This window comes from Rhinolophus hipposideros (genome assembly GCF_964194185.1).
Source record: "Rhinolophus hipposideros genome assembly, chromosome: 4".
Lineage (NCBI taxonomy): Eukaryota > Metazoa > Chordata > Mammalia > Chiroptera > Rhinolophidae > Rhinolophus > Rhinolophus hipposideros.
Genome location: NC_138050.1, coordinates 27,766,389 through 27,786,257, shown reverse-complemented (window position 1 = coordinate 27,786,257; position 19,869 = coordinate 27,766,389). Strand labels below are relative to the sequence as shown.

General features: G+C 35.6%; 1 protein-coding gene across 8 annotated transcripts in view; it reads right to left on the bottom strand.

Moving 5' to 3' along the window:
* Window positions 1-19,869, bottom strand: part of TENM3 (teneurin transmembrane protein 3) — a 955,259-nt gene that overhangs the window by 827,627 nt on the left and 107,763 nt on the right. For all 8 annotated transcript variants that reach the window (XM_081046184.1, XM_081046189.1, XM_081046188.1 and 5 more), the window contains exon 2: window positions 2,723-2,799. The gene's annotated coding sequence lies outside the window, so the exon portion shown is untranslated. The remainder of the gene's footprint in view (window positions 1-2,722; window positions 2,800-19,869) is intronic.

The window sequence follows — 19,869 nt, the reverse complement described above, 5'->3', positions numbered from 1 at the left end:
ATGGGCAAACAATTCAACTAGACACTACACAAAAAGGAGATATGTGAATGACTAATAAGCACATGAAATTATGCTTACATCATTAATCATAAGGGTAATGCAAATTAAACCACAGTGAGATCATAAGAAAAGCTAAACCCCAGCAAACTAATAACATCAAATGTTGGTAAAGATTTGGAACAAATGGAATCCTCATACATTTCTGGTGGTAGTGTCAAATGGGACAAAGATGCTGAAGCACTGCTACCGTGTTTCCCCGAAAATAAGACCTAGCTGGATAATCAGTTCTAAGGCATCTTTTGGAGCAAAAATTAATATAAGACCCGATTTTATTTTACTATAAGACTCGGTCTTATATAACATAGGACTGGGTCTGATATGATATGATATGATATGATATGATATGATATGATATGATATGATATGATACAGGGTCTTATATTAATTAATTGTAGGTGGTTAGTTATAAGGTTAAACACACACCTGTCCTATGACCCAGAGATTCTACTCCTTAGTATTATCTCAAGAGAAGTGAATACATATGGCCACAAAAGACTTTGACAAAAATGTTTGTAATGGCTTTATTCATAATATGTAAAACTCGGAAACAACCCAAATGACCAATAGGAAAATGATTTTTTAAAAATTGCAACATATTAATTCGATGAAATACCACTTACCAATTAAAAAATACATGTAAGGACTACTATTATACTCAACAGCAGGGATGAAACTCAAAAACATTATATTGAATGAAAAAGGCAGAAGCAAAAAATCACATATTATATGATTACACTTAAATGAAGTTCAACGTTAGGAAACTCTAGTCTCCATGAGAGATATCAGAACAGTGGTTGGGTGAGGGAGCGGTAGTTAGGGATTGATCCTATCTTTATTACAGAGAGAATGTATTGTTTTTCACACTTATGTATGCTAATAACTGAATGGACTATATTCCAAGAAACTATTTTTGTAATTCCCAATATTTTAAAGAATTGAAATATTGTCAAATTGTATCTTTTAATACCAATTTATTAAATGCTTTAGAACATACATATTATTTAAGATAACTGGAAACCCACTGAATAGTTTAAAATAAGACTTGATTAGGAAATACACTTTAAATGTTTTTCTTGGATGCAAAATTCATATAAAGATGATTAAATACACGCTCAAGAACATGTTAAAGTGATATAGGTATACAGAAGAATATATTCTCATCAAAATCAAATATATCCTAACATTTAGGATCAAAATCAAGAACTTTCTCTGGGTAACAGATGAATAACCTCTAACAGACAAGGTTAGATAAAATATTACACTGTGATTTGCAGACCATTAATGTCACTAAATGTAAAGAAATGATTTGGATGACAGAGATGATTTTCAAGAAAGGCACCAGTTGCCCTAAAGTAAAAATTAATAAAGTAGGATGAAAAATCATAACATTTAATAACAGTATAAAAGAAATTGGGCAACAAGAATTTTGTTGTTGTTGTTGGAAATTTAGTATAAGTAGTAACTCTAAGCCTTTTTCTCCAGGATCTCAATCAATAAGATACTATCTGAATCATTAAGTGGAACAGTTGAAGTGTTAACGTTTAATTGCTATACCTTGGGAAGACGCCTAAAAATTAACAGAGATTAGGAGGCCTTCTTACTAAGGCCTTCTCTAGAATAGATAACTGGAAAGGCTGTTATCTCTTTTGAAGTAAATAAATGTGATCCCATTTCTTATTTATTATGCTAAATAAAATAAAACCTTTAACAAATGTGTTATTAAGCCTTTAGCTGATGTAAGCGTGCCTCCGTTTTCTTGGTTCCTCTGAGAAACCATGCAAAATCTTCATCCTATGTTAATTACCAATTTAATCAGTCAATGCTAAAAGAAATCTTTTGCTCTAATTATGAAAGACAGTTGCTGTAAACATTTGACATAATGAATACATTTCCTGATCTTGAGCAGGCTATAATTTATTAGGCACAAATACGAGAAAAAAAACCTGAGTGAAAATACCTGAGCACTGAAACTCCGTTGAAACAGGTGATATTTGCTGGGTTTAAGAATCAAAGCAATACGACTCCAATTAGCTGTCGAATCATCTGGCAAAACAGCTGTTACACAAATACAAAAGCACTTGGCCTTTCTGCTCACTTTTTCAATTTTGTTTTTATTTTTCAGTCTTTTCAAAAGAAACTCACTCCATTCACATAACATTTAAAAAACAGGGGAAACAAATTTGCTATGTTAGAAATCACAACTGTAATGAACTTTGATGGGGTTGGGGAGAGGATGGCAGTAAGGATGTGTGTTAGAGGGGCACAAAAGTTGTGGGGACCTACTGGGATGCTGGAGGTATTGTTTCTTAATTGGGTCCTGGTAACACCTATATGTCTACACAGTGAAAATTCATCCAGCTGTACACTTATAACTCATACGTTTTTCTGAATTTTATAATGCTATAAAATTTACACAAATATAAATTCCTTCCAGAAATATACAGAATCACCTCAGCATTGTCAAAATTAAAAAAGGTATTATGCTAATGTCTTTAAAAAAATGACAATTTTCTTTTAAACTTTTCCTTATCAATTCCCTCTGATCTCAAGAAAACATACCAGAATATTTAAACATTTCATGAAACAGGGCTTTAAACAAAATGAAGGTATAAATATTAGTTTTGTTATTTCAATCAGATTAAAAAATTTACATTCTACTTACCAGAAAGGTGTGTTCTTCAATTTTGTGGCAGTTTGATCATTAAAGTTGTCAGGCAAAGATAAAGTTGTGGTACAAGCCTGGAGAAAGAGTACAAATAGAAAAAAAAAATTGCTATAAGGTATTTATTTTACTATAACTGCATATAAGTATACTATAATGTATTTATTTGCATAACTATAATATAATAACCCATTCACGTAATCACTCATGTAACAAGCAATTGCTAAGAATTTCTGCACGTACCAGGTAGTACCAGACTTCTGTAGCTGTACGCGTTCAATACATAACCTGTTCCTCAAGGAAATTATGGAAATAAAGAAGTAAAATTAGCATACAAAACTAGTGAGTATCATAAAAGAGGTGTGGATCAACTGTTATGGGAATCAGGAGGTGGAAGATGTTACTTCCAATAGGAAGACAGGGTAAAGCTTTATGGAGGTGGTGGGTCTTAAGCTGAGACTGAAGAGAGAGCATGATTTCCTAAAGATGGTGGTCAGGAGCTGGAAAAGGAAAGAATCCAGGTCCATGGGACAAAATGATCAAGGTACAGAATTTGAACATAATGGAAGAGGGCTGAATGAATTTCAGTTCCTTCAAAGAACATTTTCAAAGGATTTGGAATGCGGCTGAAATTTTAGGGCCAGAGGTTGAGTCACCTGGCAATGTTCTAGCATTATGGCAGATCCTGGGAATAGAAAATGGAATACAAAAGACATGAGCCGTGCCCTCATAAAGTTCCCAGTTTATCAGGACAAACCAGTACAAAGGATTAGAATAATTCATGACAAGGAGCAGAGGTTACTTTGAGAGTCTGTAGCAGAGAAACCAATCTGGTCCAAGGGTGAGAAATAAAAAAATTGTGAGTCTCAGAGAAGTGATTATTAAAGCAATGAAGTTTGAGGAGATCACCAAGGGAGAGAGTGTAGAATATAAAGAGAGAGGGGTATGGACAGACTCACTTGCATTTAGGGGAAAGCAAGAAGCAAGCAAAGAAACAATTAGAGAGGAGGAAGGAGGCTCAGAGGAGTATGGAATTATGATTCAAGTCTGTTATGGTGATTTCTTGGTGCAGGCTGGAGCATTCCAAGCTGAAGAAAGTGGGAAGTGGATTCCTGTTACATTTGTTCACGGTTTCTAACTTGACAAAAAATTTGGAAATTTTATATTGTTGTGGAGCACACAGACCAATGGCTTATAATTTACAGTTTAAATAGCTGATACCTGTTTCTTCAATTCCTTTATCAAATGTCCTACTGAGACCCTGGGGTGGGTGGCACATAGTGCCATGGCAGAAGGTGGGGGTGGGGAAAGCCAATGCCAAAAGTTAGGTTTAGGAACTCAGTGGTCATTTGTGATTCTAGAGACTACAGTTACAGAATTGTGATTACACAAACTGATGCTTAGCTTTCTGTAGTCAATCCCTTGTGTTTGGCAAATCAGCACACGTAGCTTGTTGCTGGAGAATTTTGGTCTCCTTGTCACTTGACTATTGGAAATGGTTCTGAGAGGAAGCTGTTGGTTTCACTTTATTTGGAAGGTGCTGTGGGCTCCTCAGTTTAGCATTCCAAATTGAAAACAACTTAAATGTGTTTCCACATGGAAATGTGTGGACCTAGTTCTATAGTAATACTGATAAAATTTATCTTATTGGTTCTGTAGACTTTTGTAATCTGGCCCAGGAATCCAGTCACCTCATCTAATATTGTTTCTATGAGAATATATATTCCATGTTTTGCCATGTATTTATTCATCTAGAAATAGTTACTGAACTTCAGCTATGTGCCTGTGACTGTATTAGATAGACACTGTTTATCCAACAGTCAGAAAAAAAATAAAATAAATTGTGGCGACTAACCTAAGCAAACTTCTAAACAACCAAGTTGCAAACACACTTTAAAAATACAACTAATATTCTAGCTGAAGATTGCCTATCTTTCCCTAAAACTGACCCTCTGTTACCTAAGAACAATCACACAGAGAGGACTGGGTAGCCAGAAGGAAATAAACTCCCGTGAACTTGGCACATGTTTCATGTGAGGCACTGGTAGATGTCAGGCACTTCCTCCCCACAGCAATCCTGTGACATACGTGATGCTTTCCGTGACTCTAAGCTTTGAGGAGCATGATTTCTCCTCTAGACTATACTGTCTCTCCAGAGACAAGAATTCTTCTCTGAAACTCTGCATATCACTGGTTGTATCCTTGAGTAGTACTCTGAGTTACTTCTTCGTAGAGGTTCCTTTATTATGTCTAAAGGGAATCACCGGCTCTTTATAATTAGTGGCCAGCAGGCCAGCATAGTCAGAGAGGCAGATATGTTGATCAGCCATGTTTGAAGGAGACTTTACTGTTTGTAGCTGCCATAACTTCTGGGAAATACAAATATATATATATGTATATATATGTGTGTATATATATATATATATATATATATATATATATACACACACACATATATATGTATATAATGATTGCCATTAAAATTTTCAACATGTTATTTTTATTTGCTCAAACACCATAATAAAGCATTATCAGGTGATAACACAATAGCTTTTGATTGTGATTGTTTAACCTTGATATAATGATCATATCTATACTCCATTGCTTATAAATACATAATTTTAGAGAATATACTAATTATTTAAATAGTCATATCACTTAATAAGAATTATGAACCATAGTTCATTTTCCTGAAAAGCAGCCTTTCTTTAAGAGGGATATTGATTTAGGACATAACCTTCCTGGGGTTCACTGATTAGAATAAATCATTTTAAAAAATCATTCCTAAAGTTACCAATTGTAAACACGTAGTTTTAGTGACTTCTCCTTCTTTTAAAATTATAGGATTTTTATTAAGTGTAATTCTATGCCAACAAAACAACCCAAGGCAGCAACCCAAATGGCTCAATGGTAGAGAAAATGGTTTGATACATCAGTCTGTCCTAATTATGAATTAGACAGACACACCGCTGACCACCACACAGTTAATCAGGAGTGTGTCAAAGACTTCTAGATTGACGGTGACTTGGGCGATTTAACCATAGTTTATAGTTATCATTAACTATAGTTTATAGATAACATTACTGTCAGGGTGTCAGCTTCGATTTCTTGAAAATTACAGAAGATAGAAATAGCATGTTAATTTATGGAGTGTAATTACTTAAGGGTGCTACTGAGTTTAGCCATGCAATCAAGATTACAGTTTCCAAATATTGTGTAAATTAAAATAATCATGTACTGTTAACTTTACTCCTGCAGCAACTATTTTCAGCTGTCAGTAATTTGATACCCTTCACAAATATTTAGAAACTAACGAAGATCTAGAGATTTAAATGAATATAGTATACAACAGAGCAATTCATATTCTGTGCAGGTTTATTAACAGCGGTAACCAAACTGATTATTTAAAATAGCCTTAAACTAACCAAGTTCTATGTTTATAGCTATCTATTTTTCTACATTCTGAGGTTTTTCCAATCAAGCCTCCTTAAATATATATTTGGGAGGCTCTAACAAGGATTATAATACAAATGGAAGAAGAGGGAAGTGACCAGGTTTCTAAAGCTCTACAAAACTAGGGACATGCATAATATCTGAAGATCAGAGGGAAAAAATGACTATGGTGAAAATAGAGTGGAAAAAATAGGTATTTCTGTCAGTGTTGAACAGCTCAGAGAGTCACTGCCAAACGTATCAAGGAGGAAAGTGCTATAGCCAGGCTTCAACCACTCATTTTTAACATCCTCTGGGCAGGCAAGTGGATGACATTACCTTCAGGGTATCCAGGGTCCAACACAGAGAGGTTCAGGGTCAACTAGACTAGAATTTTTTAGCAGAAAACCTAGAGTGTCTACGCCCCACTCTGAGTAATGTGTTTTATGTTTTGCTGTCCCCTTGTCTCCTTCAGTGCCACCATCGACAGCAACAACAAAAGAGAGGAAAAAAAGGAAAGAAAAAATAACCAATAACCGCACTAACATTTGTCCTTAGCTTCCCTGAACATGCAATCTAAAAATGTGAAGATTTATTCATAGAATAACAAGAGTGACCAACACTAAAAACCAGATCTAAATCTCGTGCTCCAAGCTGATGTCTAAACAACATATTGCTAGCAAACATCCAGTTCAGGTGAGGTTTATGAAATCATTTTCCTATCTGTAAGTTCCACACAAGGGTGGAAGCTATGTTTAAATGGACTCTGGTAGTAGTTGAATAATGGAATAATTAGTAATTGTAATAGGACAAAGAATAGTGATTTCACATTAGAACACATTATAAATTACTTTATACAGATTGCTTGACATGTCCAGACAAATAGATGTCATCAGAACTGAGTCATAAAATTGACTCACTGTACAGCAAGTGGAGAACAATAAATGGTAGATGTAGCCCACTGATTTGGCATTGCTAATTCAACGTCTTGGGGAAAGGAGAATGTCCTCTGAAAAACGCTGACTTAAATGGTAAGAGCAATTTAACTGGCAAAAGTTCCAGTTATGGCATCTCTGAACACTGAGGTTCTGAAATATTAAGACTCTAGCATCTCAGTCTTCAAACCTATAAGGGCAGTTTACCCATGATCTGGAATCATCCCTGATATGTCCTCATCCTACCTGACCTCCTCTAATTTTATTTGACTCTGATCCATATCTCGACCGCTTTGACCACTGACTACATTGCTGCTAAGTTTAATCCTTCCCTACACTGATTCCCCAGTTTGTGGCCTAATAAGGACCTGATTATAAGATGTTCTAGGGTCAGACAGATCTCTGTGGCTTACTGAGGTACAGCTTTGCCCCTGTTGTTCTTTCTTCTCTCTCTCTCTCTCTCTCTCTCTCTCTCTCTCTCCCTCTCTCTCTCGCTCTCTCTCTCTGTCTTTTTGGGTAGCCTGGGGTTTTCAATTTATAATCATTAGCACCCAAGAGAACAAGGGGGGGAAATGTAATCTCTGTCTGGGAACAGCCTTAGACCCATGTACTCATTATCGGTGAGCTGATGCTGGGACCCTAAAGCTCAAAGCCACCCTAAACAAAGCTGCAATGAACATTGGAGTACACGTGTCTCTATAGAGAAATGCTTTCAGATTTTTTGGGTAGATACCCAGGAGAGCGATTGCTGGGTCATATGGTAATTCTATTCGTAATTTCTTGAGAAACCTCCACACTGCCTTCCATAACGGCTGCACCAGTCTGCATTCCCACCAACAGTGTATGAGGGTTCCTTTTTCTCCACAGCCTCTCCAACACTTGTTACTATTTGTCTTATTGATGAAAGCCATCTGACTGGGGTGAGGTGATATCTCATTGTGGTTTTCATTTGCATTTCTCTGATGATTAGTGATGTTGAGCATTTTTTCATATGTCTATTTGCCATTTGTATATCCTCTTTGGAGAAATGTCTCTTCAGATCCTCTGTCCATTTTTCAATTGGGTTGTTAGTTTTTTTGTTGTTGAGTTTCATGAGTTCCTTGTATATTTTGGATATTAGCCCCTTATCAGAGGCACTGTTTGCAAAAATCTTCTCCCATTCAGTTGGTTGCCTCATTATTTTGTCAATTGCAGCTTTGTTTACGGTGGCCAAGACATGGAAACAACCAAAATGTCCTTCAATAGATGAATGGATAAAGAAGTTGTGGTATATATACACAATGGAATACTATTCCGTGTTAAGGAACGATGATATAGGAGCATTTGTGACAACATGGATGGATCTTGAGAGTATAATGCTAAGTGAAATAAGTCAGACAGACAAAGCAGAGAACCCTATGATTTCACTGATATGTGGTATATAAACCAAAAAGAACAAGACAAACAAATGAGAAAGAAAAACTCATAGACACAGACAATAATTTAGTGGTTACCAGAGGGTAAGGGGGTGGGGGGTGGGTGATGAGGGTAAAGGGGATCAAATATATGGTGATGGAAGGAGAACTGACTCTGGGTGGTGAACACACAATGGGATTTATAGACGATGTAATACAGAATTGTACACCTGAAATCTATGTAAATTTACTAACAATTGTCACCCCAATAAATTTAATAAAAAAAATAAATAAATAAAGCTCAAAGCATGGCGTATGGATTTTTGTGGAACTTGAAAGTTCTGCCTGATGGACAGAAAACTCATCTTTGGATTTTGTAGTTGAATAACATGCAATTTCGCAGAGGTTAATGGATACTCAGTAGTGTTTGCTGAGTTGCTAGAAGGTACTATTCATAAACAAATATTTGTATGTTACCAGAATTACCTCAGAACTCTAAATCAGTATTCCACAAAGACATCTGACTGCAAGTCAGTGTTTGGGAGGCTCGCAATGCTCCTGCTACTCATGTTCATATAAAAATTATAAGACTTTCTGAAATTGGGAGACGGACATGTGATGATGACGGCTGTGTTGAATTGGTCTTGGTTGCAGACAAATATATATGAATTAACATATTTGTAACATTACTGTTAGATTTTATGTTTGTTCATCAGTTGGTTTTGTTGTGTAATTGCTGTGTTGGTAATATGTTGTTATTTTGCTCCTCCCCACATATTTTTTACTTATTTATTTTTTATTACGGGGTCTTTTTCCTATGGAAAGTAGAAATAGGTTGGGATATACAAATCCCTAAGTGATCTACATTCAAATGGCTTGAGAACCATTGCCATAAAAGAATGGAAGTCAGCATAGAAAGAAGTTTCTGTGTAGGGGCCTAAAAATCAAATCTGGTCTGCAGCCAGATTTTGAAGAAGTCTAGATCTGGGAGAAAGGCTTAGGGGGCTGGGTACCTGAGGAGCAAATGCCAAGAGAAGCACTCACTTGGCAGTCTTGTCCAGGCTCATTCTTGTTTGTACATTACAGAGAGCCCAAATTTGTTTCAATTTTGCCTTCTCATCCAGGTACCATGAGAATCATTAGCTTTTTTGCCCATAATTTGTTTTTGCCTAATGTTACTAGAAATTCATTTTCTACTCAGAATGTAAATTGCATTTCCTATTTGTCCTCAAACCACTGCAGCATTTTTTAATGCTTTTTATGCATGATATTTACTGTTTTTTTGACATTTTTATTTTTATTTAGTAGTCAATATTAATAAATCTTCATGAAAGTAACAGAGTCATTGTGATTTTGTTAAAAGTGCATTGCTTACAGTGCTTTGAAGCAGAATGAATGTTCAGCTAAAAAGACAATCAAAGGAACAGACTATCATAGATGCAATAAAATACATCTTTGCATTTGTGAAGTTAATATATTTAGCTGAAGTGTTAATTTTCTTCTGACCTCCATTCTCTTCAGTTTTTTAAAGTATGAAAACAGCGCCAAAAATTGTTTTTTTAAAAAAAAGTTATGTAGGTAAGAATACATATAAATCAACTCACAAATACTATTGTATAGTTTTACATAAAAATATCAATGTACCAACATTTTTCATGACAGAATTCTGAAATACATTATTCACATGATCATTCTTTCTGGTTTCTGAACTTTCTTTTGTTTGTACTTGTACTTATCCCCACTGATAACTTCAGGGGGAACCGAGATATTCGTTACTTCTTAAGGGATACACTACTTTATAAACCATATAAATCCATTTGATTTCCTTTTCATGTGTCATATATTTTATTTCTCTGGAAACAGAGCTCTATTGCTCCAAACTGTATATGGTAGTTAAATCATGAAAATAATCAAGTAACAATAATAAAAGAAATATAATTCTGCTTTAGATACAGTTAACCCTTGAACAACACGAATTTGAACTGCATGGGTCCACTTATATGCAGACTTTTTTCAATAAATGCCTGTACTGTTTTCAACATGGTTGGAAGTCTGCAGATGCAGAGGGTCAACTGTATGCACTGACCTACTGTTTTACATGAGACTTGAGCATCCACAGATTTCAGGATCCATGGGGGTGTCTGAAACCAATTTTCATGGTTTCTGAGGAACAACAATTTTTGAAGGGAGTCAACAGTTATGCATGGATTTTCTACTGAGGGGGCTGGTGCCCCTACCCCTTGCATTGTTCAAGCGTCAGCTGTATAATATAATGAAGCAACAATTTGAAAAAAAAAAAGTACATCTTTTTAATTGTATTTTAAATGAGAAAACATGTAAAAAGATATCTGCTATAGTGCCTGACCCACAATAAGGCCTGAAAAAAATATTTTGTTTTGACTTGCTTCTCATTGCAGTTTGGTCTGTGACAGAGCTTGGCACTTTTTTTCTTTTGGCAGGGAGGCAGTTGTGTCTATGAAGTTTAAAAGAAGCTCGGATTGGGTTGAGAAAAAGAAAACAGTGATATTGGTAAAAAGAAATGAAAAAGGGAAATTTAAAATATGTTTTACTGAATTTCGTAAGAAATATAGTGACATATGGCAAAATGGTATTAGTCTGTAGTCTTCTATGATCCTAAGCTCTTCTTCATGCAGTTCTTCCTAGTCTAATATTTGTACGTGTGTGTGTGTGTGTAAGAGAGTTTGTATAATTAGAAGACATTGTCCTGCTCTTTTAAAAGCTGAGTTAAATATGTACTTTCTCTCTAAAGAAACCTTTTAAAGTTCTCTGCTTTTTAACACCTTATCAAATCACATCACTTTTCATGAAAAATGCCTTAAACATTTAACACAAAATGTGATAGCTTTCACCCAAAACAAAAATAAATCAATATTGAAGAAGAGAACATGCATGAGAAGAGTGGGTCACAGATTCAATTTGTGGGCATATTTTTCATAGAGGCTTAAAGCAAAGTATACAGAAGTCACATTAGTAAAATTCTACAAATTAGTCTTCTTTCTGACAGTAAAATTTCTCTATACTAGTCAGATGTTGCAAAGAAACTCAACAAAAGATAATTTCACAACAAAGTTATTATTTTATTTAACTAATAGGGGCTAGTAGGTCAAAGACAAAAGAGGAGAAAGAAAATAAAAGAAAATGATTCATGGTACAAAAGAATATAGTTTTCCATTAAACCATGGTTAAGCTAACCTAATTAAATTGTTTGTGATATTAAATACTGTCAATAAATTTACTTACATAGGTATAATATAAAGACATTCTGACAAATCACAGACCTAGAAAGTATTAGGGACATGGGAAAAAAAGAAAGGAAAATCAGAAAAAAGTAAGTAGTGACTGAAGCACTCAGCAATTTCAGCCCTGCTTGTAATATTGTCCACATAATGAATATTTCAGGTGCATTGCAAGATCCTTATATTTTTCAAAGACAAGTAGACAAAATGCATTTTACATCTGTTAAAGGTTTCTGATTGGCATATATGTTGAAAGACTGCCTCAAGATTGAAAGGCAGAATGTTCCTCAAAAGCCACAGCTATGAAATATTTATTCCACCTTCTTTCATGGAAAAGAATGAGTTGACTCTGTGGCATAAATCTCTACCAATAATACCAACAAAATTACATGCTTTCTGTTAAATGATTATTCTTAGAAGGTGAACCAGGTCTTGTTTGTCATAGATGATCAGAGTAGAATAATGCAAGTACTGTTTACAGTGTTCTTGTGAAAGATAATATATTTTCAAGCATTATAGCACAGGGGATGATATAAGGTTTGCGAAAGATTTCTTTTAAAATGATGATGTTGGATGATTTTTTTGTGGGATCGTTTAGCTTCTTTATTTTTCATTTTAAAATTACATCTTTTGTCGATATCAACCTCTCTTTGTGAGAACCTTTTGTATCTAAATATGCTGTAGCTATACCTTTGAGTATACTTTTTAATAAGCAAGGAGAAAACTCATGTGTCTACAAAAATTGCTCAAATCTCCAAAGCCAGCTGAATAAATAAACATTATGTGATCTGTAGCCCAAAAGTCTGCAAATGACTCCATATGATGTAAAAAAGAAAGAAAAAAAAAAGAAAAGAAGAAAAAAAACGACTATAATTCCTTCTAAGTATTTCTTGGAGCCAATGATCAGCAGTTTTGTTTAAGTTCTGAGACCCCTGAGTCTCCATAAAAATAACTTTGAAATATTATATTATGTGTGAAAATTTTACACACATGCACATTTATAATCAGCAGGCAGGCCCTCTGCCCTTCCTCAACCTGATAATCAACCATAGTGCCTACTCAAACATGGAAAAAATAAAAGATTCAGAGCTCTAAAGCACATAATCTTAGTGCCATTTAGAACCATGTGTATTTCTGAAATCTTCTATTACTGCAAATCTCTTGGTTGTATTTTCTGTGGAATTGTCTGTTTCTCATTATCAAAGTCTAAAGAAATTTGATACAGTCATGTAACACTTGGCCAAGGAGTGTTAGAAAAATGCATTCCAGAGTGCTCAGCTTATCTTTTCTTTCCAAAAGCAGTAACTACTGTCTGACTTTCCTCCTCGGGAGAAGCCAATTGGGAGGGCGAATTAAAAAAAAAATCACACTAAAGTAAATGAAGCAGTGGCCCCATGACTGAATCGATCACAGACATCGTCTTTTAAACAGTGAATTGTAGTTAACAGGCGCAGGGGCGACGTGAACGTGGAGAATGCTTCCTCTGGAAAATCATCTTTTGTAAAACGTGAACCATGCCATTCTTTAAACAAAGTTTGCCAGAATAAGATGGTCTGGGCAATGTTTGAGGTTTGCAGGGCCTGTGACTGTCATCGTCAGATGTCTGCTGGCCTCAGTAAATCAGATTATGAACTCCCAGAGATGATCTATGGCACATTTGATCCTTTAATATGGCCAGAACTCAGGGACTCCTCAAGAGTGAAGATATCGGGGAAGAGGAAGTCTGTGGGGAAACTGTAAATATTAACTTGGAAGGAAGTATGTCTTATTCCAACAGGTGTTTTTCCTGCTCAGCTAAGTCAGTTTGGTTATTCAGTTATTGCACAAATTGTGTTCAGACAGCTCTAGATGCACATCTGATCAATTAAGACAGAACTCTGTTTTTGCAATTCAAGCTTTTAAAAAGCATTATAGTTAAAACACACGGCAAAGACATGCTGGGATAATTGGCTGTCAAAGTACACTGGTACCACTGAGTAGTCTTAAAATAGCAGGAAATGCAACTGAAAACCGAAAAGGAAATCACTATTTCACTTTTTCAAATAAAACATATTGCACCTCTGAGTTCACTATGGGATATTTGCCGAGAGCCTGTAATTAACTTATAATGATGAGAACCACAGTCATAAACATTTCCTTAGCAAAACATTCACTTGTTTTCATAATTTCCTAGTCTTTTGCTATTTCCATGGCAGTTTTTAGTGAGCTTGTCATGATTAATCAACCAAAGAATGGAAAAGAGGGCAAATTATGTCTCTAGAAAGGAAACATTCATTTTAATTATATAAAGACCATTTCTCGATAAAAGCTAGCACATCATCAGAGAGTTCATACAACCGATGCACAAATAAAGGGAGATTTTTGACGTTTTTGTAAAATTACTCTACTTTGAAAAGCCAGAGCCAACAATATCAAACTGCCCCTCAACTTCAGATCACCTACAGCAGCTGCTTCCTGATTCGTCTCCCTCCTGTCTTCCTGCACACAGCTGTCGGATTAATCTTCCCAAATACCTTTTCATCATGTCACTCCTTTGCTCGAAATCCTTCAATAGCTGCTCAATACCAACAGCACAACGTCCACATTCCTTGGCCAGGCATTAAGCCCCCTCTACAATCTGGTTCCAATTTTCTTTTCTTGCCTCATTTCCCACTATTCCCTTGTAATGTAGCGGCCTACGTGAATATTCTGCTGCAGTCTACTCAGTTGCCTTTGAAAAGACTATATGCTTTCTTCTTTTCCTGTTATTTTCCCAAGCTGTTCATTGCCTGGGGTGTTCCCCTCCTCTGTTCCTTGACTTTACTCAGACACATTCTTTATTGCTGCTTTGGATCATGGCATACATTGTCAGGTAGGATTACATGCTCTACAAATGCATCCTAGCCCTGAGTGAAACTGCAAGCTCCATGAGAGCAGGCATATATTTCATAGTTCTTTGTATCTCCCCCCATTTTTAGCACAGTGTCTTGCACAATATAGAGGTACCCAGTATACAACTACTGATTAATAGGGAATTGTTACTATAATACAAAAGCATTAGCATAGCAACTGATTTGTCTCATCACTGTCACACAGAAATAGCCCAACTAAAGATCTCTGCCACCATCACCACAATTATTTCTAACCGTCCGCAAGTTAAGAGTAAAGCAGAGAGTAAAACACATAAATCTTCCAAAGTATTTGGGCCAACTTTGTGAAAAATCTAAATCTAACTTACTGTATATTAAAATGCATGCCAAAATGAAATGACTCTAATGAATGTAACGAATAATAAAAATCTCAGATATAATGTAGATATTTAAAAGTATCTGGATGTACAATGCAATCAGAATCACGGGGTCCAGTTTGACTCTTGGTATGCTGTTTGGGCATGAGGAGAGAACTCTGGTTACAACTGCTTGTCTAGGTATATTGCTTCCACTTTTGTCCTTCTGCCTCCACGCTTCTCAAAGCAGACAGAACCATATGTCTCTAATGAAAATCAGATCATGTCACTCCTCTGCTTCAACTCTGCCAATGGCTTCTCCATCTCACCTGAATAAAAGCCAATCCCTTTCTGTGACTTATAAGACTTATTGCTCAATCTCATCCTCCACTATCCCTCCAGGTGCCCACCACCCTCCAGGTACCCTGACTTGCTTTCTCTTCCACTGGCATCTTTGCGTTTACTGTTCCCCACACCAAACACTGTCCTGATCATTTCTAGGCAGGGTTCCTACGACCATTCTCCAACATTTATCCTCAATAGGACCTTTCTTACCACCAATTCTAAATTCAGTGGCTCCTAGTGCACTTTTTATTACACCACTTTGTCAGAACAAAACAAACCAAAACACAAGAAAAAAACTCTACTACTATAGGGAAATAATCTTATGTATTTAGTTATTTATTTGCCTATGTCTATTTCTTGCCACTAGACATACACACTATTGAGCCAGGGATCTTGTCTGTTTTGATCACTGTTGTAAGCTCCCCCTGCCCTTACACCACCCCCCACCCCCCGAAATCGCTTGGTACAGAACATGTGGTCAATATCTGACCAATGAATAAATTTGCCTAAAATTAGTAAATGACAGTAAATGACTAGTAAATGACAGACTAGCCCTGCAACTCAAGTTTGCCTGTCTCTATGACCAATATGGTACTGCCTTCCACTCTGTCCAGGGCTGACCATGTTGCAAATATCTTCTTTACTATCCTTGTTGCTGCGTGCTGTCTTTCTATCCAGAAACAACAGCCTGACATAGACAATCTGACAGAACTGTAATGCAGGCTTTATCCCACAGTGGGACAGTTAGTACAGATGTCAGCTAGATGGGCAATGGTATCTTATTTATGGAATCACTTATAAAGGTGTAAGAAACAACTCATCTTTTATTCCCCATGTATAAGGCAGGGGGCATGGATAGAATGGGTGAAAAGGAGAACATCTGTGGGAGTACACTGTGGAAGTTACATCAACAACATGCACTCACTAATTTAATATTGGCGAGAGTAGGCAAAGGCAATGATGAAGTCACAAAAAAGGTAGATGTGGAGACAGTGCTCCTAACAAAGCTCAGGAACTCAGAACGGAGAAGAGGCTTAGCAGAGGAAGCCAGGGGTGATACTCAGTCTTGTTTAAGATTTATAGACCTTGGCATATTGTTGGTGCTCATAAAAGATTTGTCCAAGGTCCCCATTTCCCAAGGGAAATGCATGTTCTTCAGGAAGAAGAAAAAAACTGAGGTAGGGATAACTGTAAATTCGTTAAGGTTTGGGACCTTTCTTCCTTTCCTTCTTTCCTCTCCTCCCTCCCTATCTCTTCCTTCTTTCCTTTCTCCTTTCTCTTCCTCTTTTTCTTTCTTTCTCTGTAGCAATCGATATATAACTATTTACCGTATTTTGCTGTGCAGAATCTGCACTTTTTGGCCCAAATTTGTCAGGGAAAAGTAAGGATGCATATTATACATGGGTAGTACTAATTCCGTTTTCCTGAAAGTTTTGGGCCAAAAAAGTGGGTGCGCATTATACACGGGACCATATTATACCTGGCAAAATATGGTATATAGTAAACACTCTGGAAATGCTAGTCACATAAAAATTTCTAAAAGAAAATCTAGCTAGATTCTATATCTTAAACACTATTCATGTTCCAAGGAGTTTTGTCTAACATGAATGATAACCTTAAAATGAAATATATCTGCCTCCTACACTTCATGACTGATCTCAGGCAATTGTGATTTACTTTCCTCATTTGAAATTAGAGAACAAACAAACCTCTGTAGGGTTCTTGTGAGAGTTACAAAAAGTAATGTACTTGGAACATATAGCTAGATGCTTGAATCATAACTGATATTTACTAAGTAGTAAATCATTAATATTATTCATTTTAAATTTCACCTTTCTGTTGGATTTTTGAGAATGACTATGTAAGTTTAGAGAAGTACATGTCATTCTTAAGCTTGAACTACTGATTTTACTTTATCTTTATCAGAAAAATTCTCTTAAGTGTTTGAGTCTATGTAACATTTTGAAAGTAAAACTATAAAGTTAAGGAGTAATAGTATTACTCCCAAACTATCTAAAACACAAAGAAAGCACACAGTGCATAATAATACAATGACAACTGAAACATTAAATTTTTCTTCAATCTACTGCCATTGGCCAATTTATGCAACTATTATTTTTTTTTCTCTCCAAAAAAAATGTTGCACCAATGTTATCTCACAAAACCAAACCAATTTCAGTGTTCATACTTTTATTTTCTGTTGTATTTCTCTATAATTAGCTTGTCTATCCCAACCAAAGTATATATGCAACACACTTCAGTTCCCTAGTAAAGATGCAAATGTAGAAAATATAGTCTTTAAAAAAACAAACTTTAAAAAATCCAGTCTTGCCTATATTGAAATTGAATCTCTATTCTAGCTAAAGTGTAATCTACTGTCTATAATGTTAATCTGAGAATGCAGCCTTTTGGGACCAAAGTTTTACTTACATAATTTCATCATTAGCTAGTACTGACATTGGCCATCCCATGAGCCTTAATAAATGAGGACTAACAAAAATTAGAGAAATATTATGCAATAATACCACAGGGATTGACTTGTTGGGCCCTACTGACCTAAAATTACTTGTAATGTTAAATGTATTGGCAAAAAGAATAATGAAACACTACCATCTCAAACAAAGGCATGCCAATTATGCTTCCTGCTACAAATGTTTTAAAGATGTAAACGTCTATTACGTCATGATTCTGCAACAATTTATTTGCAATTTAACAGCATAGTAAAGTCAAACATTACCATTTATTGCCAATTGGGAAGGGAAAAACAATGGGAAACTCTGTGTCTAGGGAGGGGTTCTGTAGTTTGGCACATTTGCTGGTTCTTAAACTGCTTTTCTGAATGAGCTTGTCTGTGAGTGTGTGGTGGCTCAATGTTCTTCTGACTAATTCGGATTGCTTGTGGCCATGGAATCATTGAGGGGTTCCATTCATGAACAGAAGATGATGCATGACAAAGCTGTAATGCTCTTTGGAGGAAGTTAGCTAGGAAAAGCCGTACTATACCAGAGGGGTTTTGATAAAACTTCCATCCAGGCTACAAATTGTAGACATTGATTTGAAATAAATTGTGACTGATGATCAGTCGATGACAATTTCCATAATCATTATGCCGTCAGTGATTTATCAAGGTAATGATATTTGTGTCCCTGATGTCACATTGGTCCTGTACCGAGGTACTAAAAAACATGCTGTGATTTTTAAAAGCCCTTATTAAGAACTGACTGTGTTATACTTCCCACCGTAATCAGGTGGATGGCTAAAAGTGAATAAAACATTTTAAAAAATCCTGCTAGGTTTGTAATAAAATTCTTTTGACAAAATTTTCTATAGCATGAAGGCAGAGATCTTATGCTTATAGCATTTTAATTAAATCTCCCTTAACAAGATTGTTCAGTACAGTTTGCCAATATGCTTTGGAAAGGGATATTATTGCATGCTGGGCAAAGCAATCTGCCACAGAACCTCCTCTTAACCCTCCTGGACCACTTTTTCCAGGATGCGTTCGTTTCCTTTCAGATTGCAACCATTTCTTCACAACCATGATTTTCAGTGTATGTAGAGTCAACAGGTACATCTATATTCTGCATTTACGCCTGTCACACACAAAATTGATTAACAATATTTCCATCCTTAGGAAACAAGCGACTGACATTAAACACTAAATGTCATAAGTATCTCTTCACCAAAAGTGAAAGTGAGCTGAGAAAGTCAACGACAGTGATGTAATTAACAAAATTAACAAATGTGTTTTAAGATTGCCATTATAAAATGAATTATGATTAGATTGCAAATGTTATAGAAGCATTTATATTTTCATAGAACATGGCTTAAATACGTATAACCTAGTGTAGTTTCAAGAATTTCACAAATCATTCTAGTTTGGCATCTGAAAAATTTAACTAACCTAATAGAAAGCAAAGGACTTTCATTGGAATCGGAAAACAGAGTATTTTAGATATCGTTTCAAAAACTCTATTTACTTCATTCTTGCAGCTAGGTTCCTAATACCTCATGCATAAAATACGTGTCCATGAAATCTGTATTTAAAGACGAAGTAGAAAATAAATTACCTGACATTAGGCATATATACTTCAATTACTCTAAATGCTAAGGAGTGTACAGATAAAACTATAGGTGCTTTCTAGAAACTTCCATTGGTTTTTGAAATATTCCCATCTTCACTGGTCTGAAATAAATGCTGTGGCTCTGTGATCTCAACCCTTGATGTACTGCATACTGCCTGGCTTGGTATCCTGGCTACATGACCTTATATTTATATAGTTTTATTGTGGTAAAATATACATAATATAAAATTTACTATTAATCATTTTTAAGTGTTAGTTTAGTAGCATCAAGTACATACACAATGTTCTGTAACCATCACCACTATCCCCAACTTCATTACTTTTAAGCTGTTACTTATCTTTAGTTTGTCACTTGCAAAATAGGAGTGACGATTACAGTACGTACTTTATATTGTTTTGTGATAAATAAATAAGATGACACAATATGTGTAAAGCTTGCCTGGTACCTAGGAAGTGCTGATATATACTCCATACTTAAGCTGTTTTCTTCTAAT